Below are 17655 nucleotides of genomic sequence, written 5' to 3'. Positions count from 1 at the left end.
TGAGCCTTTCACGTCAATTTTTAGCCATGACGCAGAAGGTTGATTACTTATTTTTCTCCTCTGTAGACTTCACTCCAAATAACCTGGGATATTAAAAAAATCAAATCTATTCATTTATACATTCATCCATTCATTCATTTATTTAATAAATATCCATGGAGTGCCCCTGTATGCCAGGTTGTGTTTTAGAAGCTGAGGATTCAGTGATGCACGAGGCAGAAATGGTCCCCGCAGTGTTGGAACTGATGTTGTAATTGGAAAGACACATCAAAACCACCCCCACAACATTAGGCTAACAAACAAATTGGAAAAATACTTGCCAGTTAGAAAAGTGGTAAAAAGGAAACAGATAAGGAGATTAGCTAGAGAAATAAGAAGAAATAAAAAGAAATCAGCTTGTTAGATGGGAAAGGTGATATTTAAGCACAAATTCAGCATTGAATAATGTTCACTTGCCACCAATAGGAATATTCAAGGGAATAAGCCTTAATTTTGGAGGACAATTTTGAAGCCTGAATGAACAGGGCAGAGGCCACTTCTCCCACAGTAAATTTTCTTTTTTAGGAGATGGGAGTGTGACCCTAATCAACAAAGTGGCCTCAAAAGTGATATCAGTTACCACTAAGAATCTGTGATCGTAAATAGCTCACTTGGCAGACCCAGTCAATTGGTAACAGCCTTTTTTCTTTTCTTTTGGCTTAAACAAATGCAAAACATAATCTGCAAGGCCCGAGGATCTTCAATGCTTCCTCCACCAAGAACCTCAGAACCACCTGGGAGATGTTGGGGGGGGGGGGGAGGGGGGGGCGGGGTCCCCATTATAGTAGAAGTGGAACCACTTCATGTTGTGTCCATTACTTGCAGGCCGAAGTGGGACAGCATCAGCCCCATGACAGGTTCTCAAACTCCTTCTCTAGGGCGATGCCATCAGTCTTGGGAGATACTGAGGCCCTGCCCTGGCTTCATGTGAAACTGTGCTGACAATCATTAATGATGCCTGTTGCAGGCAATGAACGGGGTCACATAAACTCAGTTTGCCCATTATTGACAATGTTCAGTTTGATCATTAGGTTGCGTTGGTATCTGACAGATTTCTCCATTATATAGGTATCTTTCTCCCTTTGTAATTAAGAAGTACTTTGTGGGCTGATATTTTGAGACCATGTGAATTTCTCGTTCTCGAATAACGTTTCACTGCCAAATGACTTGCCCAAGTTTGTAGCCAGTAAGTCACAGATCTGTCACAGGAAGCTATCTCTCCAACTCCCAGTTCCAAGCACTTTCACTCTACCATATTTGTCCCATTCATTAATACATGAACATTTCAGGTAGGATATAAAGAAGCTAGAGTCTCTAAAGACTCTAAAAATCTAGGAGACATTTAGGCCTTTATTGTTTATTAAATGCATTGAATAAAAGTTTCATTAGAAACTCCTATTTTGTGGGAAATAATACTATTTCCTTTGATATGGTTAAGAAATAAATGGTAATACTGCAAGATAAGTGAATTATTGTTATTATTACTCAAAAGAAACAGATGTTGTGACCAACTCTCCTGCCTCTAAATATCCTTTGCCCTTTTTCACTTTCAATGCCAGTGTAGGTTTGTTGGACAGAAAACTCTGTGTTCAGTATGAGTAATAATGTCTTTCATTAGAGTCATTAACTAAAACCCTAAATCAGGTGCTTCGTTTTTTTTTTTTTTAAATCACACTATGGTGGCCTTTATATGAATTGAATCCCTTTCTAAATATCAGGAGCTGTTGCCAAGCCTACCTGTGGTGATGTCCATGGGGTAATTATATTGGGATAATAGGGTTGGAACATTTCATAATTTAATGACTTTGTAGATTTCTTATTCCCAGAATTTAAAAAAAAAAAACTTCTATGAATGCCCAATTCAGTAATTATCAAAATGAACAGAATTTGGCTCTCTATTTAACCAACTGGCACACTCTCTGTAGATAACAACATGGTTTGATATTTATAAAGGGCCCATTTCCCACCCTTCTCCAGTCAGATACCAGAAATCCTTTAAGTATAAAGCTTAGCACAACTCTGTAAAGAAACACTTTTCTGGAACTTCTCTAGCTTCTAAATTAGACAGTAAAGAAGAGATATCATTCTTTTGGTGCAGGCTTTCAGCTTTCCCTGAAATGAGTGACTAGTTAGGGCCCAGCACAAATTGGCTAGGATTTGAGGAAATTTAATAAATAACAACAACAACAATAACAATAAAATGCAAAGCCTCTTCGTGTTAGAGTAACAAATAATTAAATTCTGGGGAGGGAGATAAGAGTAGGATGTGGATCTAGTTTATAAGTCGCTAGGCGTAACAGATTCTTTCTGGCATTAGGTAAATATATTTGGGTTGATTTGGATTGGAAACATGAAGGCATAATTTTTGCCTTTGATTAAAAAATTTTCCCCAATTACTCTTGCCAAATGCCCAAAGAACTATAGAACTAGATAAGAATAATAGCTTACATTCATGTTCTAGGTGTTTTATATGAATATCATTTAACCTTTATAAACAACACTTTAGGAACTACAATTATTGTTTTCCTTCATGAAAGATGAAGAAAAGCAGGCCCAGAAATTTAGGCAACAACCCGGAGGGTAATCTGGCTTGCAAACCCAAACAGCCTGACTGTAGAGTCAGATCCTGAAATCCTAAAGACAGGCCACAAGGCCTCCCAAACTCTGCTGCCTCTTCACCTAGGAGTAGGAAAATTTATAGTGTTTTTCATAGGAGGATGGCTACGTGCGTCTCTTGAATGTGATGATTACTTACCACTGCAGTCCTTTGGTGCCGCTTATAAACCAAGAACTGGCGATCCATCAGACAGATAAGTGACGTGCATAAGGCATTCCCTGTGCTTCTGGGAGATCCAGGCAAAGTGAAGAGGCTCTTACCTTCACTCTCGGGAGTTCACCAATGGCTAGTATTCTTCTCAACTCTTCATCTTGAAAGACAAACAGCATTCTTCCCAGTCAGTGTGTCCTCATTCCATATTTGTTCTGCATTTCTCCCCAGGAGCCAACATTCCTAGCAGAAAAAATAAAACCAGGATAACAACAATTGTAGAGATTATGAAATTGCTTCTTATCTGAATTCATACTCTAACTTTTCTTTAGTCCTTTCATAAACCACTCCAGACTGATATTTTACTTTCCCATTTTTATCCCCTTTACTTTCAAGGAGAAGATCAGACAATGAAGAAGTGATATTCACCCTGTAGAGCTATGTGGGATTTTATTTAACCCCCAAAACATAGACTGTGCACTGAAAAACAAAAGCTCAATTTAGTATTGAACACAAAAATGTTTTTTAAAGTTTTACAAAAACATAACCTAACTATAAAATTCACTAATTTAACAAGCATTTATTGAGTTCTTCCTAGGTGTACAGCACTGCAATAGGTGCTAAAGATATAAAAATAAATAAAACATCATTTCTGCCCTCAAGATGCTTATACTCTTGTGTGTGACCATTCATCGGGGCCTGCCTGGCAGGCAGTCTTGATTTACACCTGTTTACCCAATGTAATTATAAATAGCACCCCTTTCACTCTCAAAAGTGTCCCAGTTGGGATGATAAATTATACATACCCTCGTAATAATATTTCCCACTAGATGATGTTTTTGAAATACTTGTAATTCTTGGATATAAATAAAAAGTACAAACAGTGAAGGTCCAAAAAGTGTTCTGACACTCTGTCTTCATTTTGGAATCACTATTTCTGTCACTGTGTGTCAGTTGAAGTAAATTTGTTGGGAAAATGTGACATTAGGTTTTAAATTATTTTTAAAAAGGACAACTACTATTTAATCTCTATTGGGAATATGGAATAAACTGGCTAGAAAACTTAACAAGATGAGCAAATACTGCAATAAATGGAGATAATATTATGTATCATACACTCAACTTCAATTTTGGTAGGAATCAAAGGTGAATAAGACAAAGGGGACCTTGGTGGCAAGAGATATGTTGGGTAGATCAGACAAAGCAATGGTTGGAGGCATTTGAAGTCACGGGCCAGCCTCTGATCTTAGAATTCAAGGTGGCCTTTGCCTTTCCTTCTCTTCCACTCATTCTTTATCCCATTTCTAAAGGTACTGGATTCATTGGTCTTTAAAACTACCTGTGATGTGCTTTTGTGAAAGGTTTGTATCTGCAGAACTTCTAATTACATATCATTTTGTGTACTGTTGTCTGAATATGTATATGTACATATTTTGATATTGAAGACAAGCTATTTTTAGTTTCCTTTTGGATATGTTTGGAGAAACTCTTAACTGTTGCTATGCTGCTATGGAAACAGTATCCACGTATACTGATATGTTTACAATTGTTTAAAACACTATAAACTTTCCAGGCCAAAGGCAAACAGCTTACTTCCTCCATCAAAGTTGCTCTCCATGCTTTCCTTTTTTATTAGTTTATTTATTACCCTCAGACCCATGCTGGAATCCATTTCATCTGTGCCTGCATTAAAGGGCTGCTTTTGCTGAAGTGCATCATCTTTTAATTGATTTCACATTCATAACTACAGTCGAGCTGAGAGCAGATGAAAATTTCCCCCTGAAATCAGAAATATTCCTTGGTCTTGTTAGGAATTGAGAATTGAATACCTCTTAGGCTCCCAAATGAAAAATGGAATACCTCTTGAGGGTTTGTTGGAGATCTATCTAGAATTTGCAAGCATAGGACACTTTGATAGTCATTTAAATGTAACCATTGTGGTTATTATTTGTGTGTACAGAATGCATTTGAAGACTATTCTAATTGCTTGGAAATATGCAAAACCAAAGCCAGGAGTTTTCTGGTTTATTCCAAGTATGGGGAAAATTAGGTGGCTGAGAATCTTTGCAATTTTTGGAAAAGGAATTTTAACAAAGCCACATGAATTGAAGTGAATAAGAACAATATTTGTTTGAAGGTACCAGAAAAGTGATTTTTGGCAGGTTGTCTTCTAGGAGTCAAAAAAGATTTAAAAGTAGAATCTATAATTGTGAATCATACAGTGATGGGACCTGACTACATAAAAGTGCACACAGTCTGGTAGAACATAATATTTTAATAGGGTTTTAACAGCAGAGTACTTTCTCCTATAAAATTTACCAAAATTTGATACCTGTTTTGTTTAAATATACACTCAGAGAAATTTTAGCTATCGTGGAAGAGTCTACTTTCCTCTCTCTTCTACTAAAATCTCATTTTTGTCATCTTCCTGAAATGGTCATTTTAAGTCAATGTTCAAAACAAAACAAAATGTGAAGTTGAAGTCCTGGAGGATTGAGAATGATTCGTGGAGAGCTGGTTTACCTGAACCCCAGTTGCATGTAGAGATTAGGGAGCCCCAGTTTTCCACAAGTCCCTTTCCAACAGTGTTCATACACTTTCTCGGCTACCACTCATCAGCAGATATTCCCTTCTAAGCCCTTCATAAGTCAACGTTTATGTGACTGTTTTCCTTCTCTGTGGGAAGGATTTTTCCCTGTCTCCTGGAGTTTAGCAGCAGCTAAGAAATGTGAACCCAAGGTCACGTTCAGATTAGAATTCAGTGAAACCTGATGGGTTTGTTACAACAAGACTGTGAGAGAAACTCACAGTATGACAACTGTGGCTTGGTATTCTACCATGGGAGGCAGGGAATGGGAAGAGTTTACAGGAGGTCCTAACAGGAAGTGAATCTGGCTTAGCAGCAGCTCATGTCAAAAGGCTAGCTGTTAGTTATAACATTACTTCCCCTGGGTTGGGAGCCTGGGAAGAGTGCGTGTCAAGGGGCTCTGGCAACTGGGTCCCTCTGGGGTTACCCTCAGGATCAGGATGAAAAGGGGGAAGCTGGGCAGGAGCAGCAGTATGGCTTTACACAGAGCACTCCCTAGGCAGCCACTAATTGGCTTACTCCAGTTCAGGTTTCTCTTAAGAAGCAGATTTCCGTTTCTGTTCTGTTACCGCTGAGGGGATTTCCCAAATTAACCTTCTCTCAGTTTTCTTGAGGGACTGTTTTTGAGGGCTGGTAGGAATTTCCCTCTTCTGACCAGATTGTTGCCTGAAAAGACTTATTATTGATCTTCATCTGGGGATTTTTTTCACAGGCATTTTGCTACTCTCTGTTTCCCAAGAGTCTCTGCTCTCTGGGAACTGAAGAGTTATCAAGAGCACGGGGTAAACAGGCTTTAGGAAAAAGGGAAGGAGGGTGGATTTGATACAGTGGTACTTTTCTCCCCAGCTCTTTGCCATAGTGATATTAGATTTGAAGATTAGGCCCAAGGATCTTGCTGAGAGCTTCAGAGTGATTACACTAAACATTCCACAGGAACTTGGGTTGAACAATCACAAACGACAAAAATGATTGGTTTATTAGAATAGCTCTCCTGTATTTGGGATGGACAGAAACTCCTATATTAAAAGAAACTGTTAAAGAATCATTATTCCTTTAAATTGATGATAAAGCTGTACCACTTCTTGAGTGCTTTCTGTGTGTCATGCATGGTGCTAAGGGCTTTGCATACATTTCGTATTTGATCCTGGCAACAACCCAGAGAAATAGGCCTTATTAAGACCCATTTAAAGATGAACAAACCAAGGCCCTGAGAGATTAGGTAACTTAGTTAAGTTTTCTAGCTGGTATTAGGCAGAGCTTCAAGTCTGTGAGACCCCAAAGCCCATGCTCTATTCACTCAGCTATAAGTGTGCACCCAATTTGGCTTTTGTTTCACAGGTCTTTTAGGTGCTATTACCAGCAAAGTAGTGAGAAGGACCCTGAGAAGAAGCTGCCCGCCTCCAAACTAGGGGTGAAAATATTTTGGGAGGCAATATTGACTGCCGTTAATTTAGCTCTGTGTACCTGCCAAGCCCTTTTGCTGTATGCTCACCATTTTAGCACAACCTGGAAAGAGCTGCTGACCTAGGTGGTGGTAGGAATCAATATATAAGAGAAGCTCCAATCAAACCAATTTATAAATCCTTTCTTTTAGAGAACTCTTCTATCTGACCACTGCTTTCACCTTGCTGATTCCTACCCCAACTTTGTTCATTTTATCAGGGTTCTTAGAAATAATTTCCCCGAAAGCAGGTCCCAGAATATCTCTGAGCCTTCTCTGGCCCAGGGAAAATAATGTTGTAGAATTGCCCTACGTCCTTGATTCTTGATTGCTCGTAAGCCAGATCAGTGTGTGTGTGTGTGTGTGTGTGCCCGCGCAAGCATGTGTGTTCAGTCCCATGGTATGAGGTCCTCAGGGGGATATATTATTACCACAGTTGACATTTGCAAAGTTCTCCAAGTATTTTTGGTTCCCCCAGAGAAGTTGTTAGTACAGGTGAGGGTTTTGGTGGCAGCACTGAAACTGATGTGGCAGTTTTGGGGAGTTCCCAAGGAGCAGGAGATGTACCTGCTGCAGTGATGCCCCGTGCCCACCGCACGTTTTGCTGCAGCCTCTCCTCTCCATGGTCTGTCTAGGAGAGCTTCTCACCATATTCTCTTCATCCAAGTGGTGAACTCTGCTAGCCACCAACTGTTGGTGGCTAGTTGCTAAGTGACTTACCCACATGAGCTCACTTGATCCTCACCCACAAAGATAGGCAAAATGATTCCCATTAATTTTACCAGTGAAGAAACTAAGGTCTTGGAAGGTAAATAATTGACTCAAAGCCACCTAGCCAGTAAGCTGAGAGCTGGGATTCAAATACTGGTCTGTCTGATTCCTATGTGTGGCTTTATTGGGTGAGAGGGAGCAAAACTCATTTATTTTTTATCAGTATGAAAATATATCATAGCCTTGAAGCAACAGACATACAGGCTATGTTATCATTTCAAGTATAAGGCAGTAGAAAGAGAACAAGATCCTAACTAGCATGATGCCAGTGCTGAAGGAGGAACATGGCACCGCCCAGGGGTCCCTGGCCTGACATAAAGTGGTGTTTGGTAAAGGGGGCCTGCCCCTTCATTGTACTGAGGGAGCCATAGCTACCTTATCTTCAGTGTTGCCAGGGCTACCTCTCAGGGGCTCTGCAATTTCAGGGGGCTAAGCAAGCAATGTTAGGTATAGGCTTTCATTCCATTTGATTGTGAAAAAAACCAGATCTTCCTAAATCCAGTACTTTACAACTCTTTCTAATTATGCAGCCAAGTATCCATTTTTCAGTGTTCTTTTCCAGACACTGGTACATATTATATTCAAAATCCCCTTTCCTTTCAAGGACAAAGTGTCACTGCTCTTCCCACCGTTCTCTGGCAGAAGAGCAGAGGATGACAGCCTCAGGGGAGAAGTGAGAAAGACGCTCTGCTTCCCAAACCTAGTGTGACGTGTGCCTCTCACATGTCACGCAGGGTCCAGGCTGAAAGATGTGATGTGCAAAAACCTCAAGGAAAACACAGCTATATCTTGGTGGTAAGAAAGGCACATCCAACAAAGTCCTAATCCCAACTACCCTTCTCCCAGCTCTACATTTTAATCAACTTCAGGCCATTAAATATTAATAGAAAACTACGCAAAACAAAAACATCCCCCCAATACTTTTTCCTTTTCAAATTAGGTACAATCTCATGACTGTTGCTTCATGACCTATGAAAAATGGCGTGGTGGTACTCCTGGTATGTGGGAGGTTGGCAACAAACATGAACTCCATTAGACCTCAGGCAGGTTAGGGGAAGCTGCCTGTATATTGCTAACTGTGGACCAAGGGCCATTTGGTACCTAAGATGACTCTGGCTTGGTATAACAAAGGAGATCTGTATTGCCAAAACAAGCTCTTGCTGCATGAAATCTGGGCTCTAGGAAAATCTTGTGCTACCCCTCACCCAAAATTTAGCACCACTTTCTTCCATTCCCATTTCTATAAATTAAAATGTATAATGGAGCCGAGGGTCCGGTAACATATTATTTAAACTTGCTGTAATTCTTCATTTCTTCATTCTACTTAAAAGACAAAACATTCCGTTCTTTTAAGTAGATTCCTGCTCCCACCCCTGGTAGTCACATGCAAAGCTTCTCGTTTCCCAATGAAAAAGAGAGAGGGAACCCCTTTATCGTTTTGATCATGGAAGTGATGCCGTTTATGTGCTCATCCATACAGTTCCTGCCTGTATCCATCACATCCTTGGATTCATTATTGCAATGCAGCTGCACCAGGCTGGCTAGTCCGGGAACTTCTCCCAAATTTCAGGTGACCACAACCTGAGCTTGGCAGCACTGCATGCACTGGTGCTTCTGCTGAGTGGAGGCCTGGTTGCCCCACAGCAGCTGGTGCTGCATGCGAGCACGAGGCCCTGCTCCCTCCTAATGTTCTGTCTTCCCAGACCCTCCATCATAAGAGCCACAGCCTCCTAGATGCAACCTTGGGTTGTGCCTGTCTCTCCAGTACCCAGATGGACCCAGGCGGGCAATCCCACTCCTTCATTGCCACTTCCAGCCTCTCAGACCCAGATCTTCAATGTTGAAGATCTTGACCACTCTGCTGTAATATAACTGGAAAGGTGCTAGCACAGCAATGAGTTTTCCTCATGGTATTTTAGTCTTATGGATACCTATAATTCTGACATTGGTAGTTACTAGTAGGTTTTAAAATTACCATTGTGAATTCTTCTCTGTAATGTATTAAGTATGATTTCAATGTTTATTCTTATAAGATGAAACTACTTATATAGCTAGGTGAGTTGGAGTGATCCGTGTCAGCAAAAAGATATAAAACATATTCCTTTTACTTAGAGAGAATCTTTACCTATGATTGTGGAAGCAATATTCAATATTATCTCTTTTTGAGGATGTTTTCAAAACTCTTTAAGTCAAATTTAAAAAATTGTGTTTCAGCAGTTTCTTCAGAGTTTTAGCAGTGACTTAGGTATCGTACGATGGCTTAGACAGTGACAATAGCTTGAATGTAATGAATTTCAGAATAGCAAAAAAAATTCCAGCTATTCCCACTCCTCCAAAAGAAAACAAAAAAAAAAAACAACATACAAAAGAACCTTTAAAATACACACACACACACACACACACATAGACTCACTCACACCCTTTTGGGTTTGAAGTTAACCTTAGTTATTAAAACACCAATATTACAGTCAAAATCAGTCACTGGAGTTAGATCTAATTTCCAATCCTCCTCTGCCCCATCTTCCCAATACTCACAGTATCCGCAGGCCCACTCCCACTCCCTTTTCCCTGGAATTGTTGGAACATGAGGCATTGGATGTAAGGAGATTTTCCTGAGGTCCTGAGTAAGAGGAGCAAAGGGAGCTGCACTCATCCTTCCTTACAGTATTCCATCTGAGATGAATAGTAGCAGTTTGAGAAGGATGGGAGTAAGAAACACCAAAGCATATATCAATCTGAGAAGGCCTCTTTTGCATAAAGTATCTTTTATAGTGGAGATGATTTCATAATCTCTGAAATGACCTTGTACAGAAGCAGTATTAATAGTTTGTTAAATAACTCCATAGTAAATAACCATGTATAGAACGTGTTTGCCTGCTTGAAAAAAATATGGCATTCATTTGGCAATTATTATTTTTTCATAGTAATACATGGAGAAAATATTTAAGAAAAAAGGGGCTATAGCCCCATTTCTTCTCTTTTAAGCAAAAAATTTCTAAAAGGTTACCTATATTCGCTGCCTCCAATTTCTCTCCTACAACTTGCCCCAAATACAAGTATGTGTTTCTCCCATGAACTGCTCTTTCCAACACACCAATGACCTACACTTTTCTAAGTCCATCAGTCAGTTCTCAGTGCACAGCTTAGATGTGTGTCAGTAGCACCTGATACAGCTGATTACTCCCTGTTCTCTGACACAGTTTTTTCACTCGGCTTCCAGGACATGCCTGTTTTTCCTCCTCCTCACGGGGTATTCCTTCTCAGTCTCTTTTGCTGGTGTCTCCTCCTCCCCCTGATTGCATCATCGTGGAGGTCCCCAGGACTTTCTCCTTGGGCCTCTTCTCTTCCTTACTCATTCCCTTGGTGAGCTCACCGTTTCATGGCCTTAAATATCATCTATAAGCTGCCAAATGTGTATCTCCAGCTCAGACTTCTCTCCTGAATGTCAGACCTTCGTCCAACTGCGCACTTGATGTATCAGACTTAACAAGTCCAAACTTGGTCTCCTGTTCTTCATTTTAGAGTCTGCTCAACCCACAGTCTATACCACCTCAGGTCATGAGGACTCTGTCTTTAATTAGTTCAGGCCCAAAACTTTCGAGTCATCCTTGACTCCTCTCTCTCTCTCTCTTTTTTCTCACATCCAAATCTTGTTGGCTCCTCCTTCAGAATATATCTGGACTCCAACCACTTTTTATCACCTCCACTAGGCTGATCGGAGCCACTGTCATCTCTCTCTTGGATTATTTCAGTAACTTCTAAACAAGTCTCCCTGCATCTGCCCTCGCCCCTTGCTTCTCTTACAGTCTAATATCAAGAATTTAGTCAGGGAGAGACTTCAAAAATGCAAGTCAGATCATGTCACTCCTCTGCTCAAAACCACACAATGGTATCCTATTTCACTCAGTAAATACAAGTCTCTACAAAGGCTTATGCAACCCTGATGACCTGCTCCCCCATCTCCTCTCTGGCCTCAACACCTGCCAACTTCACCTTCACTTATTCCACTCCAGGCATATGGTCTCCTTGCGGTCCTCAAACAGCCCACACATGTTTGGTCCTTTGGCCTGGAATACTTGCATTAGATAAAACACATGGCCCATTGCCTCATCTTATTTACATGTTCCCTTAGTTCTCACCTTCTCAATGGGGTCTACCCTGCCACCTATTTAAATTGAACTTGCTTTCCCTCTCCACACCCAACAATCTTGATCATCTAACCTGGTCTAATATTTCCTTTTCCTATAACATTTGTCCCTTCACATGTCTATTGAAACCACTTTCTTATTGTGTTTATGGTTTGTTTCCTGTTTTCCACTTAGAATGTAGTCTCTGTAAGGATAGAGATCCCTTTACCTCATTCACTAATGTATTCTAAGCACCAGATGAATGTCTGCCACAGGGTAGGAAATTAATAAATACTTTTAAATGAATGAAAGTTCAAATCTTCACAGACAGAAATGACAAAAATGAGAAAAGTCTGTAAAGATCATATCTGTGTCGATTCAGTGATTTTAAAAGGGATTTTTATCTCTTCTCGATGATGAAAATGAGCATAAAACTTGTAAACTCACATATTAAAAGAACCCACAATGTTTTGTTAATTTCAACTGTTGCTTTTGAACCCAATAAGCATCTCGTTCTTCCATCGAGTCTTTTTGAGAATAAAACTATTGTTAAATACTCAGATAATTTGGGTATTTCTGCCCTGAAAGTATCAGAAAGGCATTTAACTAAAGGATAGAATTTACCAGCTTTATGGTCAAAATCACTCCTCAATATTTATTCTGTACTGTTTTTGAAGAACAGCAATCATAGCCCCTGTCTAGATAGTACTCCGAGGACCCATAGCACTATGAGGGGCCTTGAATTCATGTGACCTGCTTTCTCAGCTGAAAGTGGGTGGGATTCTTACAGCAAGTTGATGTGTAAAACCATTAACACCATTGGTCCAGGTCTGATGACCACCATAGATGTTATATGTTTATGCTGATACTTCCTTTTTTGAGACATTTCAAGAAGTACTTTTCTTGGTAGTATGAAATAGGCTCCATGTGTTAATGACCAAATTTCTGAGGCTGGTCAAGAGTGTTTTCTGGTAAGCCTAACCACTACATTATGGATGTTTCATAAATGACAACATGGTTAGTATAGAGGTTAAAAGGGGGTCATTCATTTCACTATCCTTTTCACTGAAAGGCCTAAAATAGTGTAAATTATTTTAATCTCTGGTTTTCATCCAAAAAATAGCCCTTTTGCCTACTCCAGAGAAATCTTAAATGGATTTGCTGTAATAACTGTTATGCATCTGATATATAGAATCTATAATTGTGATTAAATAATTGATTTATGTTTTTTAAAAGCAACTGTTATTTATAGTGGCAGTTATGTTACTTAAAGTAACTTTGTTTGAATAGATCAAAATTCATCACTCCATTTTTAACACTAGGGCTTGAAATTACTTTTGTATTTTTTGATGAAAAGCATTAGGGAAATATAATATAATTACAGGAATATGATAAGTTACAAGAAGTTTGGACAATTAAAAAATTACCCAGAATTCCATGTTAATGCCATTTGTACATATTGGCTGTTAATCATTTCCTATGTATCTGTGATTATAAATATAACTAAAAGGAATTATCACTATCACTGGATAGCAGTGGGAACCCTTTGAGATGGGAACCCTTTCTTTTCATTCTGTGTATACCCGTAGTTTAGCACAGGGATTGGTACAGACAGGCCGTTGAAAAATTATTGCCAAAAGAGTAAATTAACAAGTGGATTTGCAGAGGATCTAAAATTTAATTGAGTACAACCAACATTGGATTAATTATTTTGTTGGTTCACAGGGAAAGGCCAAAGTCCCAACACTTGACAAACATTAGCTGTGCTGTGACTTCCTTTTCTTCCCAGACTTGTAAGAGCAGCACAGGGGGGGTGGGACAGTCCAATGATGGCATGGTTACTCTTCTGACTTGCTCAAACACAACAGCACTAATTCCTTTTACTTCTTCACTCTTTGTCTGCAGATTACCTGGGCCTAGACTGGCCTTAAATCTCCGACACAGAATGAACGCTAAGAAATGGGCTGCTGATCCGAAAATAAAATTGCAAATCAGGTTTGGAGTTTGACGTAAAAGCCTGAGAGACACAGGTTTGTTGCTAATTTAGATTACAAATGAGATCAAAAAAGAAACCAAAAGATTAGGTAATTTCTAAATTAAACCCTCTGTTTTAGAATAATCACCATGTTACAGTATCTGTGTACTTTGGTGGATTTTGAATAACACTTTATTGCTTAGAATAATGTTCTATTCTGGTCACCAAATAATACTTGAGTGCATGCTCTTGTACTCCTGGACTGCAGGAAGGGTGTTGCCCTGATAGCTGGCACACGTTCTGAAGTGAGGCTTAGTTTTGCTGGGACTTTTCAGCTACTAAAAATCCCTTTTTCTGCCCCCCACCCATTCACAGGCAAGAGACCTGAGCTTTGCTATATTTTCTAAATCTAAATGGACAGAGTAAGGCTCATGCAGTCACCGTTAAGGACGGACCATGGTAGCATGGAGAATATTATTTGAATCTTCTTTCTACAGGAAACTGTCTATGAAAAGGGTAGGCTCATCAATCATAATTTGAAAGGCAAGTTACAAATCCTCTGATGGAGCCTTTACAAGCTATCATTGCAGCAAGTAGAACTGGGAGCAATGTTTTTTGCATTGAGCAAAAATACCTGGTCATTTTGGACATTTCCATTTTGTCAGCTTAGCCAGTAGGAGAAGGCTCCTGGGCTTAAATAATAGCTTTTCATCATTTTACGTTTCTGAGTCTGAATTTAAGGAATGATAATCTCTCTCTTTTTATATCACAACAATTATAGAATTCCACAAAATTTTGTCTAAAACGATGTGGACTGGTTGCCATGGTCTGGGAGATAGTTCTTTACTAGGATACAGCATTGCCTTTATTTGATGGCCCATACACACATAACAAACAACGGCTGTGTTTTTTATATTTTTTTCTGTTACTTTAATGCATTTAAATTTCAATTATGGGAGTACAAGACATGAGTTGTATTCTTAAGCTCTCCTTTATGTTCCTTAATGATGATTATTCTTGTCTTTCTGAGTTAAACAGAAACACTTTTAGCTTAAAAGCCTGTGTATTCTAAAAAGGATCCCTATAATGAAACTATGATCACAACGCTATTTGTCCCTTACTTAATACGTGTTCTCTTTTCTTCCATAGTAATACAGCCCCTGATTTTTAAGGTGGGCAATAGCTGTCCAGAAAACAAGGCGGGGGGTGGGGGGAGCTATTTCTCAGTTTCCCTTGCTAAGCATTACATGGCAACTTCTGGAACTTTTCTTATATGACGGTTGGTGTGTACCTTTTGCCCCTTCTTTGTCCCCTCCTCCACAATTGTGGACATGCTAGCAAGAGTTGTAGCTGACATCTTGGGCTGTGAACACAAGGGTAACACAGAGATAAGTGGGCAGAAATGTCATACCTGCTTACCTACTTTTGCAGCTTTATGTAAAAGAAAGGTAAACTATTTTGTTTAAACAAATGGTTTTGGGGGGTCTGTGTTTCTCAAAATGAAAAATATCCTAGTGCATACAATTACCTATAATGGAAAATGTTGGACTATTTAATATGACATGAAGAAATAAACATACTCTAGTAACATCTATTAGCTCATTTGCCCAACACCATTTTTCATAATTGCCCTCTCTCTACATTGTCCACAGGAATATAGTGATAGTTTCCAAACCCTAGAATATAACTCGACCTTGGATTGAAGGATGATCTCCTGATCCAAGCTGGCCAATCAAAATATTTCCCATGAACCTGAAAATAAGATGGAGAAAAAGAGACTTGTTTCTTTGAATCGTAAGATTATAATAATAAATATCTGAGCTATTGGTAGCTTTATTTTCTGCCATGTGTTGGGAGAAGTACAAGAAAACAGGCTGCAATGAGAAAGAACAATAAATCAAAGGCAAAGAGAGAAGCAGAAATTTAGAGATGGAGGCCAGGGAAGATTCTTAGGTTCCCCAAAGTCTTTCAATGCCTGGTTGTCTCAGCACTGTTGCTTGCTCATTTCACATCCACTGTCTACTTTTCTCCTTTCTAAGTGATGCTGATGCTGTTTTGGATCCACCCATTCCTAGAAGAGATTGTAGACTGGCCTAAAGCTATGTGTATGCACTTCCCTGGCAACTGTATTGATCCAGTGATGGGCACATATTCTAAATTGGCCCAATCTGATTGAAAATTTATATTCTGTGTCTAGGGGAGAAGTTACTCATTCTCCTGCTGAACATAAACAAGGAAGCTCATAGTCCTGATTTGCCACCATGAGGGTGACCATCCTGGGATGAGGGCAATACTGAAGATGGCAGCAAGAAGAATTCTAAATAGCCTGAGCCTTTGATGGCATTTTTGAACACTCAAATATATTAGATAAAAAATGATCTATTATAGAAGTCTCCAAACTTTCTAAAAGGGTCAGATAGTAAATATTTTAAGGTTCACAAGCTAGACGGTCTTTTTTGTAGCTCTAAAATCACCCTACATAATACATATATGAATGGCCATGAATATGCTCCAGTAAACAGGCTGTCGTTTGCCAATCCCTGTTATAAGCCAGTTTGAGTTGGAATTTTCTGTTGCTTGTTGCCAAAATTACCATGCATAACACACAGGTTCTAGTCCATTTCCGAGGGCCAGCTGCATCTTGCCCTTGGAGTCCATGAGGTACTGCAATGTCCAGAGCTGACGGCTGAAGTATTTAACAAAGGATACAGCATGAACACCAACCAACCGTAAACATGTAAGATGGCTAGCCTGGGGTGAATTGGCTATCCCTCTGCCATTATCCCTCCAACAAGAACTCTTTGTTACTAAACTAGCCAGAATGTATTGCTGTTATTTGTAAAACAAAAGCATCCTAACCATTCTTCCTAGATTTTCATTTGGGGTATTCCTTTAATCATTTTACTTGTCTTTTTGGTTAAGATGCTGATCAGTTTTGTGTTATTTCTTCTTTTTGACTTGCTATTTCTTTAGTTCAGTATTTCAGTGCCAAGATTGTAATACTGATTCTTTTAAATACTGATTCTTTTAAAAATTGGCTAGATGAAAACTTTCCCTGATAATGAGCTCTTTTTTGAATTTCTGCAGGCCTTATGATCAATAACACACAATCTATCACTTGATACATGAGATATGACTATAAAGTATCAGAAATATTTTCGCACACATGCCACTGTTCAGAAATCCAATGTATTTCATTTAACGCAGTTGCAATTAGAAGTTACATTCCAAGCGTGCTGCCATTTCTCAAAGTGTTTTTGGAATTCCTCCAATCTCTTCACTTTATTTTAATATCTGACATTGATGGAGATGTATCACATGGTCACCAGGCGTGGCTCCAAATGGATTCCCACCATTTGAAAAAAAAAAAAATTCATCTTATATACTTGCAATCATTGAGTATTTTCCTTTTCTCTTTCCTTGCTCACGTAATTATTAGGCACCAAGCTCCGCCTAAAGCACCTATCACTCCTCTAGGTGCTGGTAAGGTAAAGAACCCATTATCAATGTGTTCATAGTTTAAAAAGGAAGAAAATAAGTTATAATGGAACTCAAATTTGCCTGGGCTTCACCAGTCCATGAGTATAAATATCATCCTCCTAAGAGAAACAACCCAGATTTTGCGGGCTTTGTCCCAGTTGCATATGTAGGAATTTAGCCTCCTGCCAGGCTAAATGTACTCCCACACTGACCATTCATGCTCTCCCATCTCAGCTCTCCCCTGTTGGTATCTGCTGCTTTCAAGTCTCAAGGATGTCAAGTGTCTGGTTTCTTTTGTTGTTTTGACTTTCAAAACTTTTATTTTAATGGTGGAAGAAAATACTACTTATTATACTATCTTCAAGCTTTTCACATTGTTTTTTAAAAATCCTAGGAAAACATTTTAACAGGGAATAAATCTCTGTAGTAGGCAGCCTGACTGGCAGCCAATGTCTCAAGAACAGCTCA

At 39.3% G+C, this 17655-nt stretch overlaps 1 protein-coding gene across 1 annotated transcript in view; it reads left to right on the top strand.

Annotated features, from left to right (window-relative positions):
* LOC308506206 (uncharacterized protein) overlaps nucleotides 1–17066 on the top strand; it is a 161540-nt gene extending 144474 nt beyond the window's left edge. Inside the window, exon 3 of the transcript XR_013994667.1 lies at nucleotides 13638–17066. The gene's annotated coding sequence lies outside the window, so the exon portion shown is untranslated. The remainder of the gene's footprint in view (nucleotides 1–13637) is intronic.
* Nucleotides 17067–17655: the final 589 nt, after the last annotated feature.

Source organism: Rhinolophus hipposideros, assembly GCF_964194185.1.
Source record: "Rhinolophus hipposideros genome assembly, chromosome: 12".
NCBI lineage: Eukaryota > Metazoa > Chordata > Mammalia > Chiroptera > Rhinolophidae > Rhinolophus > Rhinolophus hipposideros.
Note: the sequence above shows the minus strand (reverse complement) of the source record. Positions and strands in the feature narration are given on the sequence as shown.